The sequence below is a fragment of the Nematostella vectensis genome, chromosome 3 (genome assembly GCF_932526225.1).
Source record: "Nematostella vectensis chromosome 3, jaNemVect1.1, whole genome shotgun sequence".
NCBI classification, from domain to species: Eukaryota; Metazoa; Cnidaria; class Anthozoa; order Actiniaria; family Edwardsiidae; genus Nematostella; species Nematostella vectensis.
In genome coordinates this window covers 18,840,790-18,855,818 of record NC_064036.1, presented here as the reverse complement: position 1 = coordinate 18,855,818, position 15,029 = coordinate 18,840,790, and the positions used below count along the sequence as shown (strand labels likewise).

Sequence of the window (15,029 nt, the reverse complement as noted above, 5' to 3'; positions counted from 1 at the left end):
GAAGAATTTGTTTACGTGCGTTGCTGTTGATTTTGGACAGATTACATGGAATGTCCTTTTCTTGGAGATTGTAGATGTATTACTGTGATCCCTAAGTCGCTGGTTCGAATCATGCTCGAAGAAATTTATTTAGGTGTACTGCTTTTTTATATTTTGGGTAAGATTACGTTGATTGTCCTTTCAATGTACATCCATCCTTCGATAGCTCAGTTGTTAGAGCGTAGGACTGTAGATTTATAATTGGGATTTCTAGGTCGCTGGTTCGAATCCGGCTCGAAGTATTTTTTTACGTGCAATACTGTTTAATTTGGGCACGGTTACGTCGATTGTCCTTTCCATGTACATCTATCCTTCGATAGGTCAGTTGGTAGTGCAGGGGACTGTAGATTTATGATTGTGATCCCTAGGTTGCTGGTTCGAATCCAGCTCGAAGAATTGTTTTCAATGCACTGCTTTTTTATTTTGGGCAAGGTCACGTTGATTGTCCTTTCAATGTACATCCATCCTTCAATAGCTCATTTGGTAGAGCGGGGGGCTGTAGATTTGTAATTGTGATCCCTAATTCGCTGGTTCGAATCCGGCTCGAAGGATTTTGTTACGTGCACTGATGTTTATTTTAGGGAAGGTTACATGAAATGTCCTTTCCTTGGAGACTGTATATTTATGACTGTGATCTCTATGTTACTGGTTAAAATCCGGCTTGAAGGATTTTTTATGTGCACTGCCGTTTATTTTGGTCAAGGTTTCGTTGATTGTCCTTTCCATTGACATCCATCCTTCGATAGCTCAGTTGGTAGAGCGGGGGACTGTAGATTTATAATTGTGATCCCTAGGTTGCTGGTTCGAATCCGGCTCGAAGGATTTTTTTACGTTCACTGCTGTTTATTTTGGGCAAGGTTACGTTGATTGTCCTTTCAATGTACATCCATCCTTCAATAGCTCATTTGGTAGAGCGGGGGGCTGTAGATTTGTAATTGTGATCCCTAATTCGCTGGTTCGAATCCGGCTCGAAGGATTTTGTTACGTGCACTGATGTTTATTTTAGGGAAGGTTACATGAAATGTCCTTTCCTTGGAGACTGTATATTTATGACTTTGATCTCTATGTTACTGGTTAAAATCCGGCTTGAAGGATTTTTTATGTGCACTGCCGTTTATTTTGGTCAAGGTTTCGTTGATTGTCCTTTCCATGTACATCTATCCTTCGATAGCTCAGTTGGTAGTGCAGGGGACTGTAGATTTATGATTGTGATCCCTAGTTTGCTGGTTCGAATCCAGCTCGAAGAATTGTTTTCAATGCACTGCTTTTTTATTTTGGGCAAGGTCACGTTGATTGTCCTTTCATTGTACATCCATCCTTCAATAGCTCATTTGGTAGAGCGGGGGGCTGTAGATTTATAATTGTGATCCCTAATTCGCTGGTTCGAATCCGGCTCGAATGATTTTGTTACGTGCACTGCTGTTTATTTTAGGGAAGGTTACATGAAATGTCCTTTCCTTGGAGACTGTATATTTATGACTGTGATCTCTATGTTACTGGTTAAAATCCGGCTTGAAGGATTTTTTATGTGCACTGCCGTTTATTTTGGTCAAGGTTTCGTTGATTGTCCTTTTCATTGACATCCATCCTTCGATAGCTCAGTTTGTAGAACGGGGTACTGTAGATTTATAATTGTCATCCCTTGGTCGCTGGTTCGAATCCGGCTCGAAGGATTTTGTTACGTGGCACTGCGGTTTGTTTTAAGGAAGGTTACATGGAATGTCCTTTCCTTGGAGACTGTAGATTTATTTTGGGCAAGGTTACGTTGATTGTCCTTTCAATGTACATCCATCATTCGATAGCCCAGTTGGTAGAGCGGGGGGCTGTAGATTTATAATTGTGATCCGAAGGTTGCTGGTTTGAATCGGGCTCGAAAAATGTTTTTAGGTTCCTTGCTGTTTATTTTGGGCAAGGTTACGTTGATTGTCCTTTCCATGTACATCCATCCTTCGATAGCTCAGTTTTGTAGAGCGGGGGACTGTAGATTTATAATTGTGATCCCTTGGTCGCTAGTTCGAATCCGGCTCGAAGGATTTTTTACGTTCACTGCTGTTTATTTTGGGCAAGGTAACATGGAATGTCCTTTCCTTGGAGACTGTAGATGTATAACTGTGATCGCTAAATCTCTGGTTCGAATCCTGCTCGAAGAACATTTTTTAGGTGTACTGCATTTTTTTATTTTGGGCAAGATTACGTTGATTGTCCTTTCCACGTACATCCATCCTTCGATAGCGGAGTTGGTAAAGCGGGGGACTGTAGATTTATAATTGTGATCCCTAAATCGCTGGTTCAAATCCGGCTCGAAGAATTTTTTTTAGGTGCACTGCTTTTTTATTTTGGCCAAGTTTACGTTTATTGTCCTTTCAATATATATCCATCCTTCGATAGCTCAGTTGGTAGAGCGGGGGACTGTAGATTTATAATTGTGATCCCTAGATCGCTGGTTCGAATCCGGCTCGAAGGATTTTTTTACGTTCACTGCTGTTTATTTTGGGCAAGGTTACGTTGATTGTCCTTTCCATGTACATCTATCCTTCGATAGCTCAGTTGGTAGTGCGGGGGACTGTAGATTTATGATTGTGATCCCTAGGTTTCTGGTTCGAATCCGGCTAGAAGAATTTTTTTTAATGCACTGCTTTTTTATTTTGGGCAAGGTCACGTTGATTGTCCTTTCAATGTACATCCATCCTTCGATAGCTCCGTTGGTAGAGCGGGGGGCTGTAGATTTACAATTGTGATCCCTAATTCGCTGGTTCGAATCCGGCTCAAAGGATGTTTTATACGTGCGCTTTATGTTGGGCAATGTTACATGGAAATTCCTTTCCTTGGAGACTGATCCTAGGTTGATGGTTCGAATCCGGCTATAAGAATTTTTTACGTTCACTGCTGTTTATTTTGGTCAAGGTTACGTTGATTGCCCTTTCAATGCTCATCCATTCTTCGATAGCTCAGTTGGTAGAGCGGGGGACTGTAGATTTATAACTGTGATCCCTAGGTTGCTGGTTCGAATCCGGCTCGAAGGATTTTTTTACGTGAACTGCTGTTTATTTTGGGCAAGGTTACGTTGATTGTCATTTCAATGTACATCCATCCTTCGATAGCTCAGTTGGTAGAGCGGGGGAATGTAGATTTATAACTGTGATCCCTAGGTCGCTGGTTCGAATCCGGCTCGAAGGATTGTTTTACGTGCACTGCTGTTTATTTTGGGCAAGGTTACATGAAATGTCCTTTCCTTGGAGACTGTAGATTTATGACTGTGATCTCTAGGTCGGTGGTTAAAATCCGGCTTGAATGATTTTTTATGTGCACTGCTGTTTATTTTGGTCAAGGTTTCGTCGATTGTCCTTTCCATGGACATCCATCCTTCGATAGCTCAGTTGGTAGAACGGGGGACTGCAGATTTATAATTGTGATCCCTTGGTCGCTGGTTTTCGAATCCGTCTCGAAGGATTTTGTTACGTGCACTGCTGTTTATTTTAGGGAAGGTTACATGGAATGTCCTTTACTTGGAGACTGTAGATTTATTTTGGGCAAGGTTACGTTGATTGTCCTTTCAATGTACATCCATCCTTCGATAGCCCAGTTGGTAGAGCGGGGGGCTGTAGATTTATAATTGTGATCCCTTGGTCGCTGGTTTTCGAATCCGTCTCGAAGGATTTTGTTACGTGCACTACTGTTTATTTTAGGGAAGGTTACATGGAATGTCCTTTCCTTGGAGACTGTAGATTTATTTTGGGCAAGGTTACGTTGATTGTCCTTTCAATGTACATCCATCCTTCGATAGCCCAGTTGGTAGAGCGGGGGGCTGTAGATTTATAATTGTGATCCGAAGGTTGTGGGTTTGAATCCGGCTCGAAAAATGTTTTTAGGTGCCTTGCTGTTTATTTTGGGCAAGGTTACGTTGATTGTCCTTTCCATGTACATCCATCCTTCGATAGCTCAGTTTTGTAGAGCGGGGGGCTGTAGATTTATAACTGTGATCCCTAGGTCGCTGGTTCGAATCCGGCTCTAAGGATTTTTTACGTTCATTGCTGTTGATTTTGGGCAAGGTTACGTTGATTGTCCTTTTCATGTACATCCATCATGCGATAGCTCAGTTGGTAGAACGGGGGAGTGTAGATTTATAATTGTGATCCCTAGATGCTTGGTCGAATCCGGTTCGAAGAATTTGTTTACGTGCGTTGCTGTTGATTTTGGACAGATTACATGGAATGTCCTTTTCTTGGAGATTGTAGATGTATTACTGTGATCCCTAAGTCGCTGGTTCGAATCATGCTCGAAGAAATTTATTTAGGTGTACTGCTTTTTTATATTTTGGGTAAGATTACGTTGATTGTCCTTTCAATGTACATCCATCCTTCGATAGCTCAGTTGTTAGAGCGGAGGACTGTAGATTTATAATTGGGATTTCTAGGTCGCTGGTTCGAATCCGGCTCGAAGTATTTTTTTACGTGCAATACTGTTTATTTTGGGCACGGTTACGTCGATTGTCCTTTCCATGTACATCTATCCTTCGATAGGTCAGTTGGTAGTGCAGGGGACTGTAGATTTATGATTGTGATCCCTAGGTTGCTGGTTCGAATCCAGCTCGAAGAATTGTTTTCAATGCACTGCTTTTTTATTTTGGGCAAGGTCACGTTGATTGTCCTTTCAATGTACATCCATCCTTCAATAGCTCATTTGGTAGAGCGGGGGGCTGTAGATTTGTAATTGTGATCCCTAATTCGCTGGTTCGAATCCGGCTCGAAGGATTTTGTTACGTGCACTGATGTTTATTTTAGGGAAGGTTACATGAAATGTCCTTTCCTTGGAGACTGTATATTTATGACTGTGATCTCTATGTTACTGGTTAAAATCCGGCTTGAAGGATTTTTTATGTGCACTGCCGTTTATTTTGGTCAAGGTTTCGTTGATTGTCCTTTCCATTGACATCCATCCTTCGATAGCTCAGTTGGTAGAGCGGGGGACTGTAGATTTATAATTGTGATCCCTAGGTTGCTGGTTCGAATCCGGCTCGAAGGATTTTTTTACGTTCACTGCTGTTTATTTTGGGCAAGGTTACGTTGATTGTCCTTTCAATGTACATCCATCCTTCAATAGCTCATTTGGTAGAGCGGGGGGCTGTAGATTTGTAATTGTGATCCCTAATTCGCTGGTTCGAATCCGGCTCGAAGGATTTTGTTACGTGCACTGCTGTTTACAGTTTTGGTTACATGAAATGTCCTTTCCTTGGAGACTGTATATTTATGACTTTGATCTCTATGTTACTGGTTAAAATCCGGCTTGAAGGATTTTTTATGTGCACTGCCGTTTATTTTGGTCAAGGTTTCGTTGATTGTCCTTTCCATGTACATCTATCCTTCGATAGCTCAGTTGGTAGTGCAGGGGACTGTAGATTTATGATTGTGATCCCTAGTTTGCTGGTTCGAATCCAGCTCGAAGAATTGTTTTCAATGCACTGCTTTTTTATTTTGGGCAAGGTCACGTTGATTGTCCTTTCATTGTACATCCATCCTTCAATAGCTCATTTGGTAGAGCGGGGGGCTGTAGATTTATAATTGTGATCCCTAATTCGCTGGTTCGAATCCGGCTCGAAGGATTTTGTTACGTGCACTGCTGTTTATTTTAGGGAAGGTTACATGAAATGTCCTTTCCTTGGAGACTGTATATTTATGACTGTGATCTCTATGTTACTGGTTAAAATCCGGCTTGAAGGATTTTTTTATGTGCACTGCCGTTTATTTTGGTCAAGGTTTCGTTGATTGTCCTTTTCATTGACATCCATCCTTCGATAGCTCAGTTTGTAGAACGGGGTACTGTAGATTTATAATTGTCATCCCTTGGTCGCTGGTTCGAATCCGGCTCGAAGGATTTTGTTACGTGGCACTGCGGTTTGTTTTAAGGAAGGTTACATGGAATGTCCTTTTCTTGGAGATTGTAGATGTATTACTGTGATCCCTAAGTCGCTGGTTCGAATCATGCTCGAAGAAATTTATTTAGGTGTACTGCTTTTTTATATTTTGGGTAAGATTACGTTGATTGTCCTTTCAATGTACATCCATCCTTCGATAGCTCAGTTGTTAGAGCGGAGGACTGTAGATTTATAATTGGGATTTCTAGGTCGCTGGTTCGAATCCGGCTCGAAGTATTTTTTTACGTGCAATACTGTTTATTTTGGGCACGGTTACGTCGATTGTCCTTTCCATGTACATCTATCCTTCGATAGGTCAGTTGGTAGTGCAGGGGACTGTAGATTTATGATTGTGATCCCTAGGTTGCTGGTTCGAATCCAGCTCGAAGAATTGTTTTCAATGCACTGCTTTTTTATTTTGGGCAAGGTCACGTTGATTGTCCTTTCAATGTACATCCATCCTTCAATAGCTCATTTGGTAGAGCGGGGGGCTGTAGATTTGTAATTGTGATCCCTAATTCGCTGGTTCGAATCCGGCTCGAAGGATTTTGTTACGTGCACTGATGTTTATTTTAGGGAAGGTTACATGAAATGTCCTTTCCTTGGAGACTGTATATTTATGACTGTGATCTCTATGTTACTGGTTAAAATCCGGCTTGAAGGATTTTTTATGTGCACTGCCGTTTATTTTGGTCAAGGTTTCGTTGATTGTCCTTTCCATTGACATCCATCCTTCGATAGCTCAGTTGGTAGAGCGGGGGACTGTAGATTTATAATTGTGATCCCTAGGTTGCTGGTTCGAATCCGGCTCGAAGGATTTTTTTACGTTCACTGCTGTTTATTTTGGGCAAGGTTACGTTGATTGTCCTTTCAATGTACATCCATCCTTCAATAGCTCATTTGGTAGAGCGGGGGGCTGTAGATTTGTAATTGTGATCCCTAATTCGCTGGTTCGAATCCGGCTCGAAGGATTTTGTTACGTGCACTGCTGTTTACAGTTTTGGTTACATGAAATGTCCTTTCCTTGGAGACTGTATATTTATGACTTTGATCTCTATGTTACTGGTTAAAATCCGGCTTGAAGGATTTTTTATGTGCACTGCCGTTTATTTTGGTCAAGGTTTCGTTGATTGTCCTTTCCATGTACATCTATCCTTCGATAGCTCAGTTGGTAGTGCAGGGGACTGTAGATTTATGATTGTGATCCCTAGTTTGCTGGTTCGAATCCAGCTCGAAGAATTGTTTTCAATGCACTGCTTTTTTATTTTGGGCAAGGTCACGTTGATTGTCCTTTCATTGTACATCCATCCTTCAATAGCTCATTTGGTAGAGCGGGGGGCTGTAGATTTATAATTGTGATCCCTAATTCGCTGGTTCGAATCCGGCTCGAAGGATTTTGTTACGTGCACTGCTGTTTATTTTAGGGAAGGTTACATGAAATGTCCTTTCCTTGGAGACTGTATATTTATGACTGTGATCTCTATGTTACTGGTTAAAATCCGGCTTGAAGGATTTTTTTATGTGCACTGCCGTTTATTTTGGTCAAGGTTTCGTTGATTGTCCTTTTCATTGACATCCATCCTTCGATAGCTCAGTTTGTAGAACGGGGTACTGTAGATTTATAATTGTCATCCCTTGGTCGCTGGTTCGAATCCGGCTCGAAGGATTTTGTTACGTGGCACTGCGGTTTGTTTTAAGGAAGGTTACATGGAATGTCCTTTCCTTGGAGACTGTAGATTTATTTTGGGCAAGGTTACGTTGATTGTCCTTTCAATGTACATCCATCATTCGATAGCCCAGTTGGTAGAGCGGGGGGCTGTAGATTTATAATTGTGATCCGAAGGTTGCTGGTTTGAATCGGGCTCGAAAAATATTTTTAGGTTCCTTGCTGTTTATTTTGGGCAAGGTTACGTTGATTGTCCTTTCCATGTACATCCATCCTTCGATAGCTCAGTTTTGTAGAGCGGGGGACTGTAGATTTATAATTGTGATCCCTTGGTCGCTAGTTCGAATCCGGCTCGAAGGATTTTTTACGTTCACTGCTGTTTATTTTGGGCAAGGTAACATGGAATGTCCTTTCCTTGGAGACTGTAGATGTATAACTGTGATCGCTAAATCTCTGGTTCGAATCCTGCTCGAAGAACATTTTTTAGGTGTACTGCATTTTTTTATTTTGGGCAAGATTACGTTGATTGTCCTTTCCACGTACATCCATCCTTCGATAGCGGAGTTGGTAAAGCGGGGGACTGTAGATTTATAATTGTGATCCCTAAATCGCTGGTTCAAATCCGGCTCGAAGAATTTTTTTTAGGTGCACTGCTTTTTTATTTTGGCCAAGTTTACGTTTATTGTCCTTTCAATATATATCCATCCTTCGATAGCTCAGTTGGTAGAGCGGGGGACTGTAGATTTATAATTGTGATCCCTAGATCGCTGGTTCGAATCCGGCTCGAAGGATTTTTTTACGTTCACTGCTGTTTATTTTGGGCAAGGTTACGTTGATTGTCCTTTCCATGTACATCTATCCTTCGATAGCTCAGTTGGTAGTGCGGGGGACTGTAGATTTATGATTGTGATCCCTAGGTTTCTGGTTCGAATCCGGCTAGAAGAATTTTTTTTAATGCACTGCTTTTTTATTTTGGGCAAGGTCACGTTGATTGTCCTTTCAATGTACATCCATCCTTCGATAGCTCCGTTGGTAGAGCGGGGGGCTGTAGATTTACAATTGTGATCCCTAATTCGCTGGTTCGAATCCGGCTCAAAGGATGTTTTATACGTGCGCTTTATGTTGGGCAATGTTACATGGAAATTCCTTTCCTTGGAGACTGATCCTAGGTTGATGGTTCGAATCCGGCTATAAGAATTTTTTACGTTCACTGCTGTTTATTTTGGTCAAGGTTACGTTGATTGCCCTTTCAATGCTCATCCATCCTTCGATAGCTCAGTTGGTAGAGCGGGGGACTGTAGATTTATAACTGTGATCCCTAGGTCGCTGGTTCGAATCCGGCTCGAACGATTTTTTTACGTGAACTGCTGTTTATTTTGGGCAAGGTTACGTTGATTGTCCTTTCAATGTACATCCATCCTTCGATAGCTCAGTTGGTAGAGCGGGGGAATGTAGATTTATAACTGTGATCCCTAGGTCGCTGGTTCGAATCCGGCTCGAAGGATTGTTTTACGTGCACTGCTGTTTATTTTGGGCAAGGTTACATGAAATGTCCTTTCCTTGGAGACTGTAGATTTATGACTGTGATCTCTAGGTCGGTGGTTAAAATCCGGCTTGAATGATTTTTTATGTGCACTGCTGTTTATTTTGGTCAAGGTTTCGTCGATTGTCCTTTCCATGGACATCCATCCTTCGATAGCTCAGTTGGTAGAACGGGGGACTGCAGATTTATAATTGTGATCCCTTGGTCGCTGGTTTTCGAATCCGTCTCGAAGGATTTTGTTACGTGCACTGCTGTTTATTTTAGGGAAGGTTACATGGAATGTCCTTTACTTGGAGACTGTAGATTTATTTTGGGCAAGGTTACGTTGATTGTCCTTTCAATGTACATCCATCCTTCGATAGCCCAGTTGGTAGAGCGGGGGGCTGTAGATTTATAATTGTGATCCCTTGGTCGCTGGTTTTCGAATCCGTCTCGAAGGATTTTGTTACGTGCACTACTGTTTATTTTAGGGAAGGTTACATGGAATGTCCTTTCCTTGGAGACTGTAGATTTATTTTGGGCAAGGTTACGTTGATTGTCCTTTCAATGTACATCCATCCTTCGATAGCCCAGTTGGTAGAGCGGGGGGCTGTAGATTTATAATTGTGATCCGAAGGTTGTGGGTTTGAATCCGGCTCGAAAAATGTTTTTAGGTGCCTTGCTGTTTATTTTGGGCAAGGTTACGTTGATTGTCCTTTCCATGTACATCCATCCTTCGATAGCTCAGTTTTGTAGAGCGGGGGGCTGTAGATTTATAACTGTGATCCCTAGGTCGCTGGTTCGAATCCGGCTCTAAGGATTTTTTACGTTCATTGCTGTTGATTTTGGGCAAGGTTACGTTGATTGTCCTTTCCATGTACATCCATCATGAGATAGCTTAGTTGGTAGAGCGTTGGACTGTAGATTTATAATTGTGATCCCTAAATCGCTGGTTCGAATCCGGCTCGAAAATGTTTTTTAGGTGCACTGCTTTTTTATTTTGGCCAAGTTTACGTTGATTGTCCTTACATTATACATCCATCCTTCGATAGCTCTGTTGGTAGAGCGGGGAACTGTAGATTTATGACTGTGATCTCTAGGTCGCTGGTTAAAATCCGCTTGAAGGATTGTTATGTGCACTGCTGTTTATTTTGGTCAAAGTTTCGTTGATTGTCCTTTCCATGGACATCCATCCTTCGATAGCTCAGTTGGTAGAGCGGGGACTGTAGATTTATAAATGTGATCCCTAGGTCGTTGGTTCGAATCCGGCTCGAAGGATTTTTTTACGTGCACTGCTGTTTATTTTGGGCAAGGTTACATGGAATGTCCTTTCCTTGGAGACTGTAGATTTATAACTGTGATCCCTAGGTCACTGGTTCGAATACGGCCCGAAGCATTTTTATTACGTTCACTGCTGTTTATTTTAGTCAAGGTTTCGTCGATTGTCCTTTCCATGTACATCCATCATGCGATAGCTCAGTTGGTAGAGCGGGGGACTGTAGATTTATAAATGTGATCCCTAGATGCTGGGTCGAACCCGGCTCGAAAAATTTTTTTACGTGCGTTGCTGTTTATTTTGGACAGATTACATGGAATGTCCTTTTCTTGGAGACTGTAGATGAATAACTGTGATCCCTAAATCGCTGGTTCGAATCCGGCTCCAAGGATTTTTTTTATGTGCACTGCTTTTTTATTTTGGCCAAGTTTACGTTGATTGTCCTTTCAATATACATCCATTCTTCGATAGCTCAGTTGGTGAAGCGGGGGACTTTAGATTTATAATTGTGATCCCTAGGTCGCTGGTTCGAATCCGGCTCGAAGGATTTTTTTACGTTCACTGCTGTTTATTTTGGGCAAGATTACGTTGATTGTCCTTTCCATGTACATCCATCCTTCGATAGCTCAATTGGTAATGCGGGGGACTTTAGATTTATAATTGTGATCCCTAGGTCGCTGGTTCGAATCCGGCTCGAAGGATTTTTTTACGTTCACTGCTGTCTATTTTGGGCAAGGTTACGTTGATTGTCCTTTCCATGTACATACATCCTTCGATAGCTCAATTGGTAATGCGGGGGACTGTAGATTTATAATTGTGATCCGTAGGTCGCTGGTTCGAATCCGGCTCGAAGGATTTTTTTACGTTCACTGCTGTTTATTTTGGGCAAGGTTACGTTGATTGTCATTTCAATGTACATCCATCCTTCGATAGCTCAGTTGGAAGAGCGGGGGACTGTAGATTTATAACTGTCATCCCTATGTCGCTGGTTCGAATCCGGCTCGAAGGATTGTTTTACGTGCACTGCTGTTTATTTTGGGCAAGGTTACATGAAATGTCCTTTCCTTGGAGACTGTAGATTTATGACTGTGATCTCTAGGTCGCTGGTTAAAACCCGGCTTGAAGGATTTTTTATGTGCACTGCTGTTTATTTTGGTCAAGGTTACGTTGATTGTCCTTTCCATGGAAATCCATCCTTCGATAGCTCAGTTGGTAGAACGGGGGACTGTAGATTTATAATTGTGATCCCTTGGTCGCTGGTTCGAATCAGTCTACAAGGATTTTGTTACGTGCAGTCCTGTTTATTTTAGGGAAGGTTACATGGAATGTCCTTTCCTTTTAGACTTTAGATTTATTTTGGGCAAGGTTACGTTGATTGTCCTTTCAATGTATATCCATCCTTCGATAGCCCAGTTGGTAGAGCGGGGGGCTGTAGATTTATAATTGTGATCCCTAGGTGGCTGGTTCGAATCCGGCTCGAAGGATTTTTTACGTTCACTGCTGTTTATTTTGGGCAAGGTTACGTTGATTGTCCTTTCCATGTACATCCATCCTTCGATAGCTCAATTGGTAGAGCGGGGGACTGTAGATTTATAATTGTGATCCCCAGGTCGCTGGTTCGAATCCGGCTCGAAGAAATTTTTTTAATTGCACTGCTTTTTTATTTTGGGCAAGGTCACGTTGATTGTCCTTTCAATGTACATCCATCCTTCGATAGCTCAGTTGATAGAGCGGGGGGCTGTAGATTTACAATTGTGATCCCTCATTCGCTGGTTCGAATCCGGCTCAAAGGATGTTTTATACATGCGCTTTACGTTGGGCAATGTTACATGGAATTTCATTTTCTTGGAGACTGATCCTAGGTTGCTTGTTCGAATACGGGTCGAATAATTTTTTACGTTCACTGCTGTTTATTTTGGTAAAGGTTACGTTGATTGCCCTTTCAATGCTCATCCATCCTTCAATAGCTCAGTTGGTAGAGCGGGGGACTGTAGATTTATAATTGTGATCCCAAGGTCGCTGGTTCGAATCCGGCTCGAAGGATTTTTTTAAGTTCACTGCTGTTTATTTTGGGTAAGGTTACGTTGATTGTCCTTTCAATGTACATCCATCCTTCGATAGCTCAGTTGGTAGAGCGGGGGACTGTAGATTTATAACTGTGATCCCTAGGTAGCTGGTTCGAATCCGGCTCGAAGGATTTTGTTACGTGGCACTGCGGTTTGTTTTAAGGAAGGTTACATGGAATGTCCTTTCCTTGGAGACTGTAGATTTATTTTGGGCAAGGTTACGTTGATTGTCCTTTCAATGTACATCCATCATTCGATAGCCCAGTTGGTAGAGCGGGGGGCTGTAGATTTATAATTGTGATCCGAAGGTTGCTGGTTTGAATCGGGCTCGAAAAATGTTTTTAGGTTCCTTGCTGTTTATTTTGGGCAAGGTTACGTTGATTGTCCTTTCCATGTACATCCATCCTTCGATAGCTCAGTTTTGTAGAGCGGGGGACTGTAGATTTATAATTGTGATCCCTTGGTAGCTAGTTCGAATCAAGCTCGAAGGATTTTTTACGTTCACTGCTGTTTATTTTGGGCAAGGTAACATGGAATGTCCTTTCCTTGGAGACTGTAGATGTATAACTGTGATCGCTAAATCTCTGGTTCGAATCCTGCTCGAAGAACATTTTTTAGGTGTACTGCATTTTTTTATTTTGGGCAAGATTACGTTGATTGTCCTTTCCACGTACATCCATCCTTCGATAGCGGAGTTGGTAAAGCGGGGGACTGTAGATTTATAATTGTGATCCCTAAATCGCTGGTTCAAATCCGGCTCGAAGAATTTTTTTTAGGTGCACTGCTTTTTTATTTTGGCCAAGTTTACGTTTATTGTCCTTTCAATATATATCCATCCTTCGATAGCTCAGTTGGTAGAGCGGGGGACTGTAGATTTATAATTGTGATCCCTAGATCGCTGGTTCGAATCCGGCTCGAAGGATTTTTTTACGTTCACTGCTGTTTATTTTGGGCAAGGTTACGTTGATTGTCCTTTCCATGTACATCTATCCTTCGATAGCTCAGTTGGTAGTGCGGGGGACTGTAGATTTATGATTGTGATCCCTAGGTTTCTGGTTCGAATCCGGCTAGAAGAATTTTTTTTAATGCACTGCTTTTTTATTTTGGGCAAGGTCACGTTGATTGTCCTTTCAATGTACATCCATCCTTCGATAGCTCCGTTGGTAGAGCGGGGGGCTGTAGATTTACAATTGTGATCCCTAATTCGCTGGTTCGAATCCGGCTCAAAGGATGTTTTATACGTGCGCTTTATGTTGGGCAATGTTACATGGAAATTCCTTTTCTTGGAGACTGATCCTAGGTTGATGGTTCGAATCCGGCTATAAGAATTTTTTACGTTCACTGCTGTTTATTTTGGTCAAGGTTACGTTGATTGCCCTTTCAATGCTCATCCATCCTTCGATAGCTCAGTTGGTAGAGCGGGGGACTGTAGATTTATAACTGTGATCCCTAGGTCGCTGGTTCGAATCCGGCTCGAAGGATTTTTTTACGTGAACTGCTGTTTATTTTGGGCAAGGTTACGTTGATTGTCCTTTCAATGTACATCCATCCTTCGATAGCTCAGTTGGTAGAGCGGGGGAATGTATATTTATAACTGTGATCCCTAGGTCGCTGGTTCGAATCCGGCTCGAAGGATTGTTTTACGTGCACTGCTGTTTATTTTGGGCAAGGTTACATGAAATGTCCTTTCCTTGGAGACTGTAGATTTATGACTGTGATCTCTAGGTCGGTGGTTAAAATCCGGCTTGAATGATTTTTTATGTGCACTGCTGTTTATTTTGGTCAAGGTTTCGTCGATTGTCCTTTCCATGGACATCCATCCTTCGATAGCTCAGTTGGTAGAACGGGGGACTGCAGATTTATAATTGTGATCCCTTGGTCGCTGGTTTTCGAATCCGTCTCGAAGGATTTTGTTACGTGCACTGCTGTTTATTTTAGGGAAGGTTACATGGAATGTCCTTTACTTGGAGACTGTAGATTTATTTTGGGCAAGGTTACGTTGATTGTCCTTTCAATGTACATCCATCCTTCGATAGCCCAGTTGGTAGAGCGGGGGGCTGTAGATTTATAATTGTGATCCCTTGGTCGCTGGTTTTCGAATCCGTCTCGAAGGATTTTGTTACGTGCACTACTGTTTATTTTAGGGAAGGTTACATGGAATGTCCTTTCCTTGGAGACTGTAGATTTATTTTGGGCAAGGTTACGTTGATTGTCCTTTCAATGTACATCCATCCTTCGATAGCCCAGTTGGTAGAGCGGGGGGCTGTAGATTTATAATTGTGATCCGAAGGTTGTGGGTTTGAATCCGGCTCGAAAAATGTTTTTAGGTGCCTTGCTGTTTATTTTGGGCAAGGTTACGTTGATTGTCCTTTCCATGTACATCAATCCTTCGATAGCTCAGTTTTGTAGAGCGGGGGGCTGTAGATTTATAACTGTGATCCCTAGGTCGCTGGTTCGAATCCGGCTCTAAGGATTTTTTACGTTCATTGCTGTTGATTTTGGGCAAGGTTACGTTGATTGTCCTTTCCATGTACATCCATCATGCGATA

The 15,029-nt window shown here is 42.0% G+C and overlaps 7 non-coding genes across 7 annotated transcripts; all 7 read left to right on the top strand.

The window, feature by feature from the left end:
- Positions 1-775: 775 nt before the first annotated feature.
- Trnay-gua lies at positions 776-861 on the top strand. The gene is given in 2 exon segments: positions 776-812; positions 826-861. It is a non-coding gene; the product is annotated as a tRNA-Tyr (tRNA).
- Positions 862-2,417: 1,556 nt separating this feature from the next.
- On the top strand, positions 2,418-2,503 carry Trnay-gua. Its single transcript is given in 2 exon segments — positions 2,418-2,454; positions 2,468-2,503. It is a non-coding gene; the product is annotated as a tRNA-Tyr (tRNA).
- Positions 2,504-4,975: 2,472 nt separating this feature from the next.
- Positions 4,976-5,061, top strand: Trnay-gua. The gene is given in 2 exon segments: positions 4,976-5,012; positions 5,026-5,061. It is a non-coding gene; the product is annotated as a tRNA-Tyr (tRNA).
- A 1,620-nt stretch (positions 5,062-6,681) lies between these two features.
- Trnay-gua lies at positions 6,682-6,767 on the top strand. Its single transcript is given in 2 exon segments — positions 6,682-6,718; positions 6,732-6,767. It is a non-coding gene; the product is annotated as a tRNA-Tyr (tRNA).
- A 1,554-nt stretch (positions 6,768-8,321) lies between these two features.
- Positions 8,322-8,407, top strand: Trnay-gua. The gene is given in 2 exon segments: positions 8,322-8,358; positions 8,372-8,407. It is a non-coding gene; the product is annotated as a tRNA-Tyr (tRNA).
- Positions 8,408-13,316: 4,909 nt separating this feature from the next.
- Trnay-gua lies at positions 13,317-13,402 on the top strand. The gene is given in 2 exon segments: positions 13,317-13,353; positions 13,367-13,402. It is a non-coding gene; the product is annotated as a tRNA-Tyr (tRNA).
- A 473-nt stretch (positions 13,403-13,875) lies between these two features.
- Trnay-gua lies at positions 13,876-13,961 on the top strand. Its single transcript is given in 2 exon segments — positions 13,876-13,912; positions 13,926-13,961. It is a non-coding gene; the product is annotated as a tRNA-Tyr (tRNA).
- Positions 13,962-15,029: the final 1,068 nt, after the last annotated feature.